The sequence below is a fragment of the Mustela nivalis genome, assembly GCF_964662115.1.
Source record: "Mustela nivalis genome assembly, chromosome: 10".
NCBI lineage: Eukaryota > Metazoa > Chordata > Mammalia > Carnivora > Mustelidae > Mustela > Mustela nivalis.
In genome coordinates, this window is record NC_139029.1 from 99,209,338 (window position 1) to 99,224,618 (window position 15,281).

Sequence of the window (15,281 nt, forward strand, 5' to 3'; positions counted from 1 at the left end):
CTCATTACATATTCATGAGGTAGAAGCTATAGGTTTGTCACTCAACAGTGAGTGGCCCCGCCTCCACCATGACTGCCTACCAAAATGTGTGCCCCATTCTACATTGTGGAACCATCACTGGAAACTCCTCCTCCCGTGGAGAACTGCATTTCTAGCTTCCTTTCTGCCTAGATGACATGACAGAAATGACACATGTAACTGGAGGGGAGCAGGTTAAAAAGCAGTTATGTGGCTTTTCCATACTCTCTTCCCATCTGCTCGTTGGAAGCAGAGGCTTAAGATGGTAGAGACTCAAGATGGGAAAGAAACAAGAGTCCCCAAACCACAACATGGAGGAAAGTGTCCCCCAGCCAGGAGCACCGGCATTGTCCTGTTAGGTGGGGAAGAAATAGGCTTCGATGGTGTTAAGTCACTGGAACGTGGGCCGTACTTGTTCCAGCTGTTCAAGTTACCCCAAGTAGTACATCTCCCTCCTTTTTCTCCAAGAAGCTTCTCTGTTGCTGAGTCTGGCCACCTCTGTTGAACCATATGCACCAAGGGAGGCTGGCTCCTTCCCCAGGGGAATTCTTGATTACTCTACAACTCCAGGTCTCTAAAGCTCTACACTCCAAGATTTCTAAGTTTAATTCCCTGGTCAGTGATTGATTTAAGCATGACATGTGAGAAAACTCTGGCCATCGAGACGTAAGGCGAGGTCTTCTAGAGGAGTCTTGGAAAGATCTCTTCCTCACATCAGTGTTACTTCAGCTTTTTTATGATTATCGCTTTTTCTTTTTGTTTTCCTCTTATCATTTTTAATCTTTATTGAGATATAATAACATTCATCAGTTTGAGGAGTGCTTACAAAGTCATGCAACTACCACCACAATCATGATAAAAAGTATTTCCAGAGCACCTGTCTAGCTGATTGGAAATAGCATGTGACTCTTGATCTCAGGATTGTGAGTTCAAGCCCCATGTTGGGTGTAGAGTTTACTTAAAGAAATAAATTCTTTAAAAGGGGGGGGAACATTTCCATTTTCCACTAAAGATTCCTATGCCCCTTTGAGCAGAGAGCCCGATGTGGGACTCGATCCCAGGACCCTGAGATCATGACCTGAGCCGAAGGCAGTGGCTTAACCCACTGAGCCACCCAGGCGCCCCAACCTATGCCCCTTTGTAGTCAATCCTCTCCCTTCACAAACCCAGGCCCTGGCAGCCACTGATCAATTTTCTACCACTATAGTTTTACCCTTCTAAAATTTTCTGTAAGTCAAATCATACAGGTATAGTCTTATATGTCTGGCTTCTTTCACACCACATAATGCTTTTAAGATTCATCCATGCTGTTGTACAGCTCACAGTTGTATGGATAAGTTCACTTACTACTATTTATTGCTGAGGAGTATACCATTATGATATAACCCAATTTGCTTATCCATTTACCAGTTGATGTGCATTTGGGTTCTTTCCAGTTTTTGTTTATTATGAATAAAGGTACTATAAACGCTTGCAGGAAAGTGTATGGATATTCATTCCTTTTTGTTTCTCTTGAGAAAATAGCTGGAAATGGTATTATTGGATCCTATGGTATTATTGGTATCCTATTGGTATTATTGGATCCTATGATAAGTTTTATGTTTAAATTTATAAGACACTGCCCAACGGTTTCCAGAGTAGCATTTTGGACTATATTCCAAATTTGGGCATCTCTACCCATAACATATGAGAGTTTCAGTTCCTCTGTGCCCTCGTCAACACTTGGTATTGTCAGACGCATTTAACTTAAGCTATCCTAGTGGGTCTGTAGTAGAATCTCATTGTGTTTTTGTTTTTGTTTTGTTTTTTTTTTAAAGATTTTAAAAATTTATTTATTTGAGAGAGAGAACATGAGAGCTGAGAAGGTCAGAGGGAGAAGCAGACTCCCCATGGAGCTGGGAGCCGGATGTGGGACTCGATCCCGAGACTCCAAGATCATGACCTCAGCCAAAAGCAGTCACCCAACCAACTGAGCTACCCAGGCGCCCCTCATTGTGGTTTCAATTTGTATTTCCTTAGTGACTAACAATGTGGAATATCTTTCCATGCACTTATCTTCCAACTGTATATCTTCTTTGGTAAAATACCTATTGAAATACTTCACCCATTTTTAATTGGGATGTTTGTCTTCTTATTCATGAGTTATAAGGGTTCATTATATATTTTGAATACAAGTTCTTCATCCAATACACGTTACACAGATTTATTTTCCAGAGTCATGTTTTCATGGTTTATCTTTTGTCATCCTTTTACCTTTACCTGTTGGTGACTTTATATTTACAATACAATTTTATTAGATAGCATATTATTTGGGTTTTCCTTTCTTATCCACTCTGACAATTCCTGCCTTATAATCAGGATATCTGAAACATTTACATTTAATGCAGTTTCAATGTAATTGAGGTTAAGCTGTAATCTTTTTTTTTTTTTTAAGATTTTATTTATTTTTTTGAGAGAAATCTAGAGACAGAGAGCCTGAGCAGGGGGCGGGAAGAGGGAGAGGGAGAAGCAGACCCCTGCTGAGCAGGGAGCCCAATGTGACACTTGATCCCAGGACTTCGGGCTCATGATCTGAGCCAAAGGCAGATACTTAATTGACTGAGTGACCCAGGAACCCTGCTATTTGTTTTCTATTTGTCTCATCCATTCTGTTCTGTTCCTTTTCTGCCTTTATTTGGTCTGAGTTTCATTTTGTTTTTTAGTATTCTTTTGTATGCCTTCTTTTGGCTTTTAGCTATACCTCTTTGCTACTCTTTTTAAAAGTAGTTTCTGAGTTTCCAATATGGGTCTTCAACTTGTCATGATCTACCTCATGTAAATATGAAAATCCTTTTTTTTTTTAAGATTTTATTTATTTATTTGACAGAGAGAGATCACAAGTAGGCAGAGAGGCAGGCAGAGAGAAAAGAGGGAAGCAGACTCCCCCCTGAGCAGAGAGTCCAATGCGGGACTTGATCCCAGGACCCTGAGATCATGACCTGAGCCGATGGCAGTGGCTCAACCCACTGAGTCACCCAGGCGCCCCTAAATATGAAAGTCTTACAACACTGCACTTCCATTTCTTTTTCTCCTCCTTTGTACTATTTTTCCCCATTAATTTTGTGTGTTATATGTTATAAATCTCAGACTACCTCACTGTTATTTTTGCTTCAGACAATTACTTAAAAAATTTTTTTTAAATAAGAAAAATATCTCGTGTTTGTTTACATCCTTACACTTCCAGAGCTCTTCATTTCTTTGTGTGGTTCCCAGTTTCCATCTGGTATTGCTTTCATTCCACTTCAAAAAGTTTCTTAACATTTCTTGTAGTGTAAGTCTTCTGGTGATAAATCCTCTCAGCTTTTATTTACCTAAAAATGTTGTCTTCATTTTTGAAGAATATTATTTCTCTCGAATAAAGAGTTCTAGGTTGTAAGCTTTCTTTTTCTCTCAGAACTTTAGAGATGTTATTTCATTGTCTCTGGCTTACAGGATTTTTGACAAGAAGTCAGCGTTACTCTTATCTTTGTTTGCTTATTTACAACGTATCTCTCTCTCTTTAGGTTTTTCTCTTTAGCACTGATTTCCAGCAATTTTATTATGATGTGTTCTGCTGTGATTTTCCTTGTGTTTGTCCTGTCAGGAGTTTATAAAAATCTTAAGATCTGTGCTTTTATAGTTTTTAGTAAATTTTGAAAAATTTTGGCTACTATTTCTTCAAATACATTTTTGGCTTTCATTGTCCTTCTTTTTTCTCTTTCTGAACTCCATTTATGGTGTATATTAGTCACCTGGTATTATTCCATGGGTCACTGTGGCTCTGCCCATTGTTTTAAGAGATTTTCCGGCCTGTGCTTCAGTTTTGATAGCTTTTATTGCTATGTCTCCAAGTTCATTCATCTTTTCTTCTGCAATGTTGATTATTCTGGTAAGCCCATCCAGTGAATTTTTTATTTCAGATATTGTATTTTAAGTTCCAAAAGTTCTATTTCATTATTTTTATAGTAGTTTCCATTTCCATCTTTATTATTTTCATGTTTTGGTCTTGAATTCTTGGACATGTTTATAATAGCCATTTAAATTCTTTTTTGATAATTCCACCATGACTATCACCTTTAAGTCTGATTTTTCTTCTGATTAAGAGTCACATTTCTTGGGTACCTGGGTGGCTCAGAGGGTTAAACCTCTGCCTTCAGCTCAAGTCATGGTCTCAGGGTCTTGGGATCGAGTCCCACATCGGGCTCTCTGCCCCCCCTCCCTGCCTGCCTCTCTTCCTACTTGTGATTTCTCTGTGTGTGTGTGTGTGTCAAATAAATAAATAAAATCTTTAAAAAAAAAAGTCACAATTCTTGGGGGTGCCTGAGTGGCTCAATCAGTTAAGAGTCTAACTTCAGCTCAGGTCATGATCCCAGTGTCATGGGATCGAGTCCCCCCTTGGGTTCCCTGCTTAGTGGGAAGTCTGCCTCTCCCTCTCCCTCTGCCCGCTGTGCTCTTTCTCTCTCTCTCTCTGTCTGTCAATAAATAAATAAAATCTTAAAAAGAAAAAAAGAGTCACTTTTCTCTGCATCTTTGCATGTTTAGTAACTATTGGATGCTAGGTATTGTGAGTGTTATGTTAAGTATCTGGATTTTGCTGTCTTCCTTGAAAGAGTGATAGGCTTTGCATGAGGAAGCAATTAGGTTACCTGAAGATCAGCTCAGTTCTTTTTAACTACTTTAAATGTTTTTATTATTAGAAGTAATGTTTCCTTTTTACACAAGAGTTGGAAATCTGGAAAGTATAAAAAAATTAAATAAAGCAGTCTAGAATATAATTATCCAGCAATAACCACTGTTAATATTTATATATTTATTTTCAATTTTTTTCCTCTAAGGATACATTTTATTTAAAAAAATACATAGATATTATCACAATGAATATACAGCTCTGTTTCTTGCTCCTTTTCATGTGAGAACATTTTCTCATATCATTAAAAATCTCTTATGACCTTGGGGTTCCTGGGTGGCTCAGTCAGTTAAGCATCTGACTTTGGCTCAGGTCATGATATCAGGGTCCTGGAATTGAGGCCCAAGTCGTGCTCCCCACATGGCATAGGGACTGCTTCTTTCCCTCTCCCTCTGCCTCTCCCCTGGCTCATGCTCTCTCTAATAAATAAATAAAATCTTCAAAAAAGGGCACCTGGGTGGCTCAGTAGGTTAAGCCGCTGCCTTCGGCTCAGGTCATGATCTCAGGGTCCTGGGATCAAATCCCGCATTGGGCTCTCTGCTCAGCAGGGAGCCTGTTTCTTCCTCTCTCTCTCTCTGCCTGCCTCTCGGCCTACTTGTGATCTCTCTCTGTCAAATAAATAAATAAAATCTTAAAAAAAAAATCTTCAAAAAAATATTGTATAAACTTAATTGTTTAGCCTTTATTTTGAGATAATGTTAGTTTTACAGAAGAATTAGGAAGGTAGCACAGAGTTCCTGTGTTTCGTTCCTGCAGCTTCCCTGGATGTTCACATCTCTATAACTGTAATATACTCATCCGGTGTTGCCAGATTTAGCAACTAAAAACACAGAAGGCCCAGTTAATCTTGAACTTCAATGAGCAATTTTTTAGTACAAGTATATCCTGAGTATTGCATGAGACAAAGCAAAAACAAAACCAATCCCCCCCAAACAAAAAAATATGATTCTTTTGAGCATTTAAAAGCTATTATTGGGGCATCTGGGTGATTCAGTGGGTTAAGCCTCTGCCTTCAGCTCAGGTCATGATCCCAGGGTCCTGGGATCGAGCCCCACATAGGGCTCTCTACTCAGCAGGGAGCCTGCTTCCTCCTCTCTCTCTGCCTGCCTCTCTGCCTACTTGTGATCTCTGTCTGTCAAATAAATAAATAAAATCTTTAAAAAAAAATAAAATCTTTATTTTAATCTAATAAAATCTTTAAAAAAATAAAATAAAATAAAAATAAAAACTATTATTAAGCAAGTTGCTTTTAATCTGGGGTTACTCTTAAGGCATGACCCTTCCAGAGTCCTTAGCCAATGCCCAGGTAGCCAGAGAAGATTCCACTCCAGCCAGCTAGAATATAAACAACTGTCTTTCCTGTGTGAACACAGAATTAGGAAGCTTCAAGAGTTGTTTTATTGCCCAGCCCCTGCAGTTTCACTCTGAATTTATGCAACTTAGTTTCAAGCAAAGACTCAAAGTTTCCCCTCAAGCGGATTGCTATGCAGTTCTTTCTGTGTGGCTCTCATCTCTCCAGGGCTCTGACTCCCCCATTCTAAACTCCATGGCCCCAAACTCTGAGCTCTGTCTCCCATACTTGGAGAGGTTGTCTTGTTCCATGCATGTCCCCCTCCTGCTCTGGGATCCAGAACTGTCTGCAGGAAGAAAACCAGGGCGATTGTAGTGGTCATCTAATTTTTCCACTTCTCTTGAGAATCATCCTGGATTGCCTGTGTACAATGATGGAAAACAGTTTTTTAATATATTCTGTCCAGTTTTGTAATTCTCTATGGTAAAAGGTAATTCCATTATGGCCAGAAATGGAAAAGTCTCTTTTTTAACAAAACAGCATTGTGTAAGACTGATGAATCACAGACCTGTACCCCTGAAACAAATAATACACTATATGTTAATAAAAAATAAATAAAATAAAATAAATTTGGGACACATTTAAAAAAAAAAAAAAACCTCACATACACATATGATCTTCTCTTGAGTGGATGCTGCTGTGCCCGACTGTGAGGTTAGCTACGTGTAAGCCAATTTAGAGACATGATAAGAGCTGGCCTACACACAAAGCCAACACGACAAGAATGGCAGGAACAGAAGTAGAAATGACCTGGGTCCTTGGTGACATTGTTGATCGCTGATCCAATTAACCCCGGAGCCCCTGCCCCCCCCCCCACTTTGGAGACTTACCCCTATGTGAACATATTTTTTTTTCTTAAATATTAAGCCAGTTGGGTTGGGATTTTTGTGACTTGACATTAAAAGTACCCTCATTAATACAAGTTAGCGTACTAATAAAACCGTGATTGCTTAGTAATTGCCAGGAGGTAATTTTTAAAATAGGATTGTCTAGCACTATGTGCCAACTCGGTGGAGTGCTAAGAGTCTCGTACATGCTATCTCATCTACTATCATACCAAACCTAGGAGGTAGTTAGGGGTAACCCCATTTTACACGTGTGGAATCTGAGGCTAAGAGAGCAGTACATTTTTCAAGCTTACAATGTTTAGTCTACGGCATGGCCAGGATCCAATCACAGCCTCTCTGCTTTCAAAGTTACATTATTTAGTCTTCCAACATTGGTTTTTGGGTCCTTGAACTTAATCTAGACCACAGTTCTTTTCACTAAAAAGGAGAAAGCTGATCAATGAAAAAAAAAAAAAAAAAAACCCTTTGAGACAGGGATCCAGGACAAGTGTTAGTCCAGACTCCGTGGATGGAAAGTTCCAGACCGAGTCCTGTGTCCTAACTTCCCCTGCCTGCCCGTTTCTGAGATCTTGGTTTGCACATCTTCTGCTAAGCCTTGACAGGTAGGGGAATCATAATACAAAATACCCCAAGAGAAACCCTAAGCAAGCCAACACCCAGGAAATAGCTAGGCCCCCTGAAACAAGAGGCCCGGATGTGCAGCGAGATTGGAAGGAGCAGCGGGGGAGCATCATTGGGGGTCTCAGAACTGAAGGAAGAACTGGAAGTGAGCGACACAGGAAGTGGGAGATAGAAGTTGTGGGGGTAGGGAGGGGCAGGAAGCCCCCAAGGCCTGTGGCATGGTCCTATTACGGGCAGGAACCTGAATGGTGTTAGTTTAGAGGTACTGCAAAGAGCCACAATCCTTAATCATTCCCAGTGCCTGCTAGGAATACCAAAGTCATAGTTTTAAGACTTTGAGAAATGAAAAAGATGGGCTGCATTATGATGGTGTACAAACACTATAAATCCTTTTGAAAACCCTTCCCATAGTCACTTAATGTAAGCACAGGCTCTGAGAGCTGTTATCAGTGGAGAGAGAGAGAACTCTGGAGCAGGAGCCTGAGGGGCAATCTTGGCCCAGGGCCACATGCCCAGGCTGGGCTCCAGGAGGTCAACTGTACTGACACATCCTTCTGCAATGACACGCTTTGGGCAGGCTCACAACCAGACGGGACAGGAGGCTGAAAAAGCTCATTTCTGTTCCTAACAAGTGCCTTTCCCAAAGAAGGTGGGCAAAGTCCCGGAGTCAGCTAGTCATTGGAGATACATCCCCAACAGAAAGGAGGCACCTGGAGGGAAGAAGGGAAGGAGAGAAGGAGTGTGTGTGTGTTGGGGGAGTGAGCCAAGAGACACAGAGAAGGAAGGAAAGCCATTGCTCTTTCCCCCTCTGATCCCAGAAACGTGCAAATGACAACATTTTGGGTAGAACTGCCTTCAGAGGTGGGGAGGAGACAAGAGAAATCCAGGCATGACTGATGAAATAAAAAGAGCAATAAAAATTGCATTAGCTGTGGAGGAGAATATGGAAAAATGAAAACAGTGAATTTGCTGGGGGGGTGGGGTGGGACTATGCACAATTTTCAATCTGTTATTTCAAAAGAAGAGCTTTTTAAAAACGATATCCTGTGTTTGAGTCAGGATTCTGTCTGGAGAGCCCTGAGTCCCTGTTCCTGGAATTGAAGTCCCTGCCCAAGAGGCTGGTAGCACTTTAAATCGATCCTGAGAACAAAGAAGAGAGCCTTTGCCACATTTTAATGGCCTCCAGCTGTTGAACCAGCCCTTCCCTGGGGCCCTAGCCACACCCTCATTGCGCTCTCTTTTTGGGCCGGCTGTGCTTCCCGAGGTTTGGCTGTCTCTGAGTTAGACTGGCTCCCTGGAAAATGTTACGGCTAGAGTCACCAGTTGCAGAAACCATCCTGCCTTTGGCATAAAGAACCTTGCTGGCTTTGCCTTCCTTAGGCTTTCCCGTGGGAGGAAAGCCACGCAGCACTGACACGGGGCCATCTCTCTTCTCTGCACTGGTGGGTGGGCAGAGGGACTTCCCAAAAGGCATGGGCTGGTCGGTCAAGAAATGCAAAGGCCTGACAGTCCCCTTGCTAAATGGTCCAGGCTGGGTGATCTGATGTGACCTACAGCCCTCCTTCCAGCTTTCCCTTCAGGGTATCTTATAGGGGATGTGAAGCAAAGCTGTCATTTTATAAATCACCAGATTTGAAGGTCATTCCTCCTTTCTCCCAACCAGGAGAACCTAGATGTTTAAATTGCTTATCTCCTGTGCTACTTAATTAAGGTTTTAAAATTTAAAATGAGATGAAATGGGATGGAGCCTCCTCAAAAAAGTTAACCAGAGAAATACCATATGACCCAGGAATTCCACTTCTGAATCTATATTTACCCTGAGGAATTGAAAGTAGGGGCTCATACAGAAATCTGCACACCCACGCTCAGAGCAGCACTATTCACTTCCCCAAAAAGATGGAAACAACCCAAATATCGATGGACAGGTGGGCGGACAAGCATAATGTAGTATAAATACACAGTAGAATATTATTCAGCCTTCAAAAGGAAGGAAATTCGGTACGACACGCTATGACACAGATGGACCTCAAAGGTACTATGCTCAGGAAATAAGCCAAACACAAAATCCACAAATGCCTTATGACTTCACTTTCCTGGGGTACCTAGAGTAGTCAAACTGAGAGGGACAGACAATAGAGTGGTGGTTGCGGGAGAGACGGGGAGAATGGAGAGTTATCGGTAATGAGTATGGTGTGTCATCCTGGGACTAGGAGAAGCTTCCAGAGACGGATACTGGTGTCGGTTGCACAATAGAGGTGAGTATACTTAATGCCACTGGAATTGTTCACCTAAAAATGGTTGAAATGGCACATTTATGTTTTATATATTTGACCCAATTTAAAAAAAGAAATGAAGTGGAATGAGTAACTGAGTCATTCATTCATTCCGTCAGCATTTGTGAAGACCTCGGACACCAGTGCTGTACTAAACGGAATATGAAAGTGAGGACAAAATAACTACAGTCCCTGGGGCGCCTGGGTGGCTCAGTGGGTTAAGCCGCTGCCTTCGGCTCAGGTCATGATCTCAGGGTCCTGGGATCGAGTCCCGCATCAGGCTCTCTGCTCAGCAGGGAGCCTGCTTCCTTCTCTCTCTCTCTCTGCCTGCCTCTCTGCCTATTTGTGATCTCTCTCTGTCATAAAACAAATAAAATCTTTAAAAAAAAAATACTACCGTCCCTTTCCAAGGTGCCAAATACAGCCATGCCCAACTGGCCTGCTCTCCTTCCTTGACCCAGTCCGGATGGAGAATCCGTGGATAAAAATCCATCTAATTCTGTCTGACCTTTTCTTTTTTTGTTGTTTCCAAGTCTTTGTGCCCTTCTACTCTGTTTCTTTCTCCCCTCTGCTTGCATGCACTTACATAACCCTTTGTTAACACTCATTACATTATAAAGTAAACAATGCCTTGTGTATTTACCGGCTGCTGTAGGCTCTTATTTCCCTGACTTGCCCGTGTGCCTAGATTCTCCTGCCGTCAATGCTGTGTTCCTGTGTCAGAGGTTCGGGAACCTCCCTCCTCAAAGTGTGGTCTGAAGACCAGCAGCCCCAGCGTCCCTGGGCAATTTATTGACCATGCAGACTCTCACACCCGCCCCTCCCAGGCTGATTTAGTCGGAATCTGCCTTTTCTAGAATCCCCAGGCGATCTGTATGCGTGTTCCAGTTTGAAAAGCCCTGGTTTGGAGGCTGATGGAGGTGAATGGTGAGCCTGTGTTTTTGAATTCACAGGCACCTTTTACGGGTCTGACTGCCCCCAAAGGAGGCTTTGATTGGCAGCCTCTAGTAGCATCTCCTCTGATCGCTCAAGCTGGCTCTTGCCCACAACTTTCCTTGTATAAGAAGTAGCAAAAAATGAGCTGCCGTGGAGAGGAATCCAGCCGGCCTGGGTGGGGCTCCATTTGCCACTATGAACGTCACTCCTCCCTCAGACCAAATCTTACTACCACAGCAAAACCGGCGTGGCAGAATCCCTAGAACCGGCATGGTTTCTCCATTCCAGCTGACCGTTGACTTCTCCTAACGAAGAACTTCAAAGATCCATGTGGGTTTTGTTTTATTTTTTAAAATATTTTATTTATTTATTTGAGAGAGAGAGCGCGCGCATGCAAGCAGGTGGGGGAGGGGCAGAGGAAGAGAGAAGCAGACTCCCTGTCAAGGAGGGAGCCCATTTCGGGGCTCCATCCCAGGACCGCAGGATCCTGACCCCGGCTGAAGGCAGCTGCTTAACCGAGTGAGCCAGCCAGGCACCCGATTCCTATGATTTTTAAAGGTACTCAATTAACCAACATTTGTTAGGCTTCGACTTTCATTCTTTCTTTTCACAGGACAGCAAACCAGAGGCCAACCAAGGCTGGAGAGGCCTGAGCTGATTCGCCCCGCAGGATCAGTGCGGACCAAAATTGTCGGCACCTGGCAGGCTAATGAGCTGTTTTGAAATATTTGTTCAACATTTATTTAGTGACTCAAGGAATAAACTGATCCTTCTATTAATAAAAATCGCATCTAGAAACAGATTCTCTTGTTCATTTACACCCACTGGCCAAAACAGACTTGATGTTTTTGCAAAAAAAAATTAAAAAAAAAAAAGAACTTGGCAAAATATTTTCCTCTCTTCTGATGTTCTTGTTCTCGATTCAGTTTTCTTTCACAATTTTCTAAACGAGGCAGCTTCATGATAGGAATACGAAAGGGTTTAAAATTGAAACAAAAAAGAATTCATTCCTTCAGTCTCAGTAAGTAATGCTATGTTGCCCCATTTCAGTTCAGAATTCGCTTAGTGGTGACTTTTGGCTTCAGGTTTGGTTGCATCAAGCACATGGAGGTGGCTTATCTGAGTGTAGTCCACAGAGACAGGTCAATCTGGCAGGGTTTTTCAATTTATCACTCAAGCATGCTGTGTGTTTTCAGCAAAGAGACCAATGTTCACATGACTTCGGTGGGGGGGGATATCTGAATTAAGTGGCAATCATTCCCATTTATAACAGTGGTATTCTGCTACCCTGGGTAGTTGCTTGGCTGGATCATCTTAATCTATCTCTGATTGAAATTCAGATGTGTCTGGGCATATCTGGAGGATTAAAAGCACAAGCTGTCAGCAGACGATTTGCATGAAGGGGCTGGGAGTGTTTAGACTATTAGAAAAAGGAGTCATCCCAAAGAGCGAGATCTACAGTCTTGTGTCAAGACCTCCCATTCTCTAGCGGTGCTCCTCTGCCCCAGGAGAAGACTAGGGGCTGTTGGGTTGTTCCCTGGCTTCCTCCCCTTCCTCTTTCCACTCCAGAATGGTAGACTTGACCCAGAATGGCAGCTCTGGCTCTGGCATTGAGGACCGGCTCCAGGGCTCCTCACCGCCCGCACCAGCAGCAGAGCACCACGGGACTGATGGGAGAGCGGAGAAGAGGAGAATGGAGGGTGTCACGTGACAGCTGAAGGGCTTGTGCAGGAGCACACACAAGTCTTCCAGGGGCTCCCCAACATAAGGGCGATAGACTTCGAGATGGACTAGAGAGCCAGCTAGCACTTATGAGGGTAATTCTGTTTGCATCCTTAAAGCTCCTTTGTCTGATGGGGTAAACAATAAACAAGGAAAATGTTTTCTTAACTGTAAGTGAAAGTAAGCAAGCTGTATTTCTAAGCAGAAGAAATGTCAACACCCAAGGTCACAGCCTAGGGGAAGGGACTGTAAGACGAGAGAGATGCCTAGGAATCCAATGTCAGAAGTATTGTATTTGTACCAAGAGAACTAAGAAATGACATAGGAGAGCCCGCTCCAAGTTGTTGGCAGAATAATGTGCAAACAGCGCCCCCTGGAGTTGTGCAACCCAGCCGCTCGGGTTCTTTGGATCCCCACATTTTTTCATATTTTACTAAAATTGATGTGTGTTTGAATCACCTATCCTAGACTTCATGGGGCAGAACTGTCAGGACGGTACCTTAATGGGGTTGGGGGAGTGGGGGTGGGGACAACCTGAGGAAGGTTTAGAAATGATGGACCCAGGGTGAGTGGACATACCAACCTCCATATTTCCCCCGGATGGTGGCAGAAAAATTTAACCCTAGATCTCCCAGACCAATATGTCCTATGCTGTCTGAAAGCGGGCTTTCCCAGGCAGAGAGGAGACTCATTCAGCGTTCTGTGGAGTACTGCGATTATGTCACAGTCTTGGGCTTTCTGATAAGAGGTAACAGACTGATGAGCACAGGTCAGGGCATGGAGTGCTCCAACAGGTTCTGGCCCTGCAAACCAAGGTGGAGCCTTAGGTGGGTAGTAGAAACCTTTCCGTGGGAGATTTCAATGGCCTGAGTTATGTCCATAATTGAAGTTAACCTCACCCTGGTGGATCCCATCACAATGGAAATTTGGGGTGTTTTCCCAGCCTAAGTAGGGCGTGCTTTTCTTGGGAAGGAACATTGCAGAATGCTGTGTTAATCACATTTGGACAAAAGGTATTGCAGAGATTTCCTCATTCCATATAGAAAGCTGTAGCAGTTCAACCAGAAAATGCAGTCTTGGCAGGGACCGCTGGGGTTCCTGGAAAGCTCCCCAGTGCAGAGACACCTGAGGCCAGATCTCGGAGCAACAGAGGTGTTCCCTTCTTCTCCTGGGCAGTGACAGCTGTTCTGTGGTCCACTCCCAGGCTTCTAATCGGCTCAATTTTCAATCAAACAATCTTCCATCAGCTATCAAGGTCCCTTTCAGCTTTAAATGTCTACAAGTCCGTCATCAAATATTGATTGTGCAACTAAGTGTTCAGCGCTCCGTCCCTGGCACTGTGGAAATTATGTGCTTTTTTTTCTTCCCAACACCCCCCTCCCCGCCCCACCACCCTCCCAAGAGCTTCGCTATCTGAGAAGCCAATGAAAAAACTAGAGAACACTCGTGTTTACTTAACATCTTCCGTTAAAACATTGTGAGCAAATTATTTTTCCAGATAACTGAAGCTTACTCCATTAAGTGCCAAGATCTGATCTGAATCTGTTTTGATGGAAATCATTTGAAAATGTATTACACAGGCCTCTGTTTTCTTAAAGTGATGGTGCTGAATATTATGTAGCTATTTGGGGTTTTATATTTTCGGGTTCTTATTTGTTTGCAATGATTTGTTCAACAAATGTTTATTAAGTAACTATTACTCTGTGGAGAATGTCCTGGTGAACAGGACCCAAATCCTGCCCTCCCAGAGCTTTCAGGTGTTTGAGACAGAGAAATCAGCAAGCAATTGCCATATGGTGAGCTCCTGTCACAACAGAGGAAGCAGAGTGAGGACTTTATCTAATCTTGAGGTCAGCAAAGGCTTCTGAAGAGGTGCCCTCAAGGCTGAGAATGGAAGTCCCGGTAAAAATTAGTTGAAAGGGGAATGAGGAGCTAAAGGGAATCCCTCAGGAAAAGCGAACTGTGAAAGCCAATGCCAAGAGCCAACATGGAGTTTTGAGGGAAGACACCTAGAAGCGTGGGGGAGGGGGGCAGCAGTGGAATGCTGTGTAGGTGGGGTGCTCCGCGGGGGGCTTGAGCCTGGAGGCATTACCAGAGCTAGGACGCAAAGAGCCTCCCAGTGCCTTTGGATACAAATTGGATCTTTATCTTCTTTTCAGTCAGTGGATAGCACAATTTGATTAATTAGTGCACAAGTGTTAGTTGGCCACTTACCAATTGGCAGGTGGTGATCGTAAGGATTGCTAACCATGAACGCTTACTATATGCCAGACATTACACGAAGCAGTCGCGTGAATCGCCGTATTTCATCCTCATGGTGCAGGCATTAGTATCATGCCCATTCTACGGATGGGGAAATGAAGGTTCTCAGGATTTAGGCAGCTTGCCCACAGTCACACGGCTTGACTGGTGCATACCATGGGAGGTGCCACAGACAATGAAATGTCTGGGGAGATCCTTGTAGAAGTGCATGGCATGTTTATGACCTAGCTTCAGAGGTCCCATGTCCTTTCTGCCATCCTCTGTTGATTGAAGCAATCACAAAGATCTACCTGTGTTTTTCTGTTTTGTTTTTAAGATTTTGTTTTATTTATTGGACAGACAGAGATCACAAGCAGGCAGAGAGGCAGGCAGAGAGAGAGGAAGGGAAGCAGGCTCCCGGCCGAGCAGAGAGAAAGCCCAACTCGGGGCTCGATCCCAGGACCCCGGGACCATGACCAGATCCGAAGGCAGAGGCTTTAAGCCACTGAGCCACCCAGAAGCCCCAGATCTACCCATGTTTAAAAGGAGTGGATTTCAGCCTCACC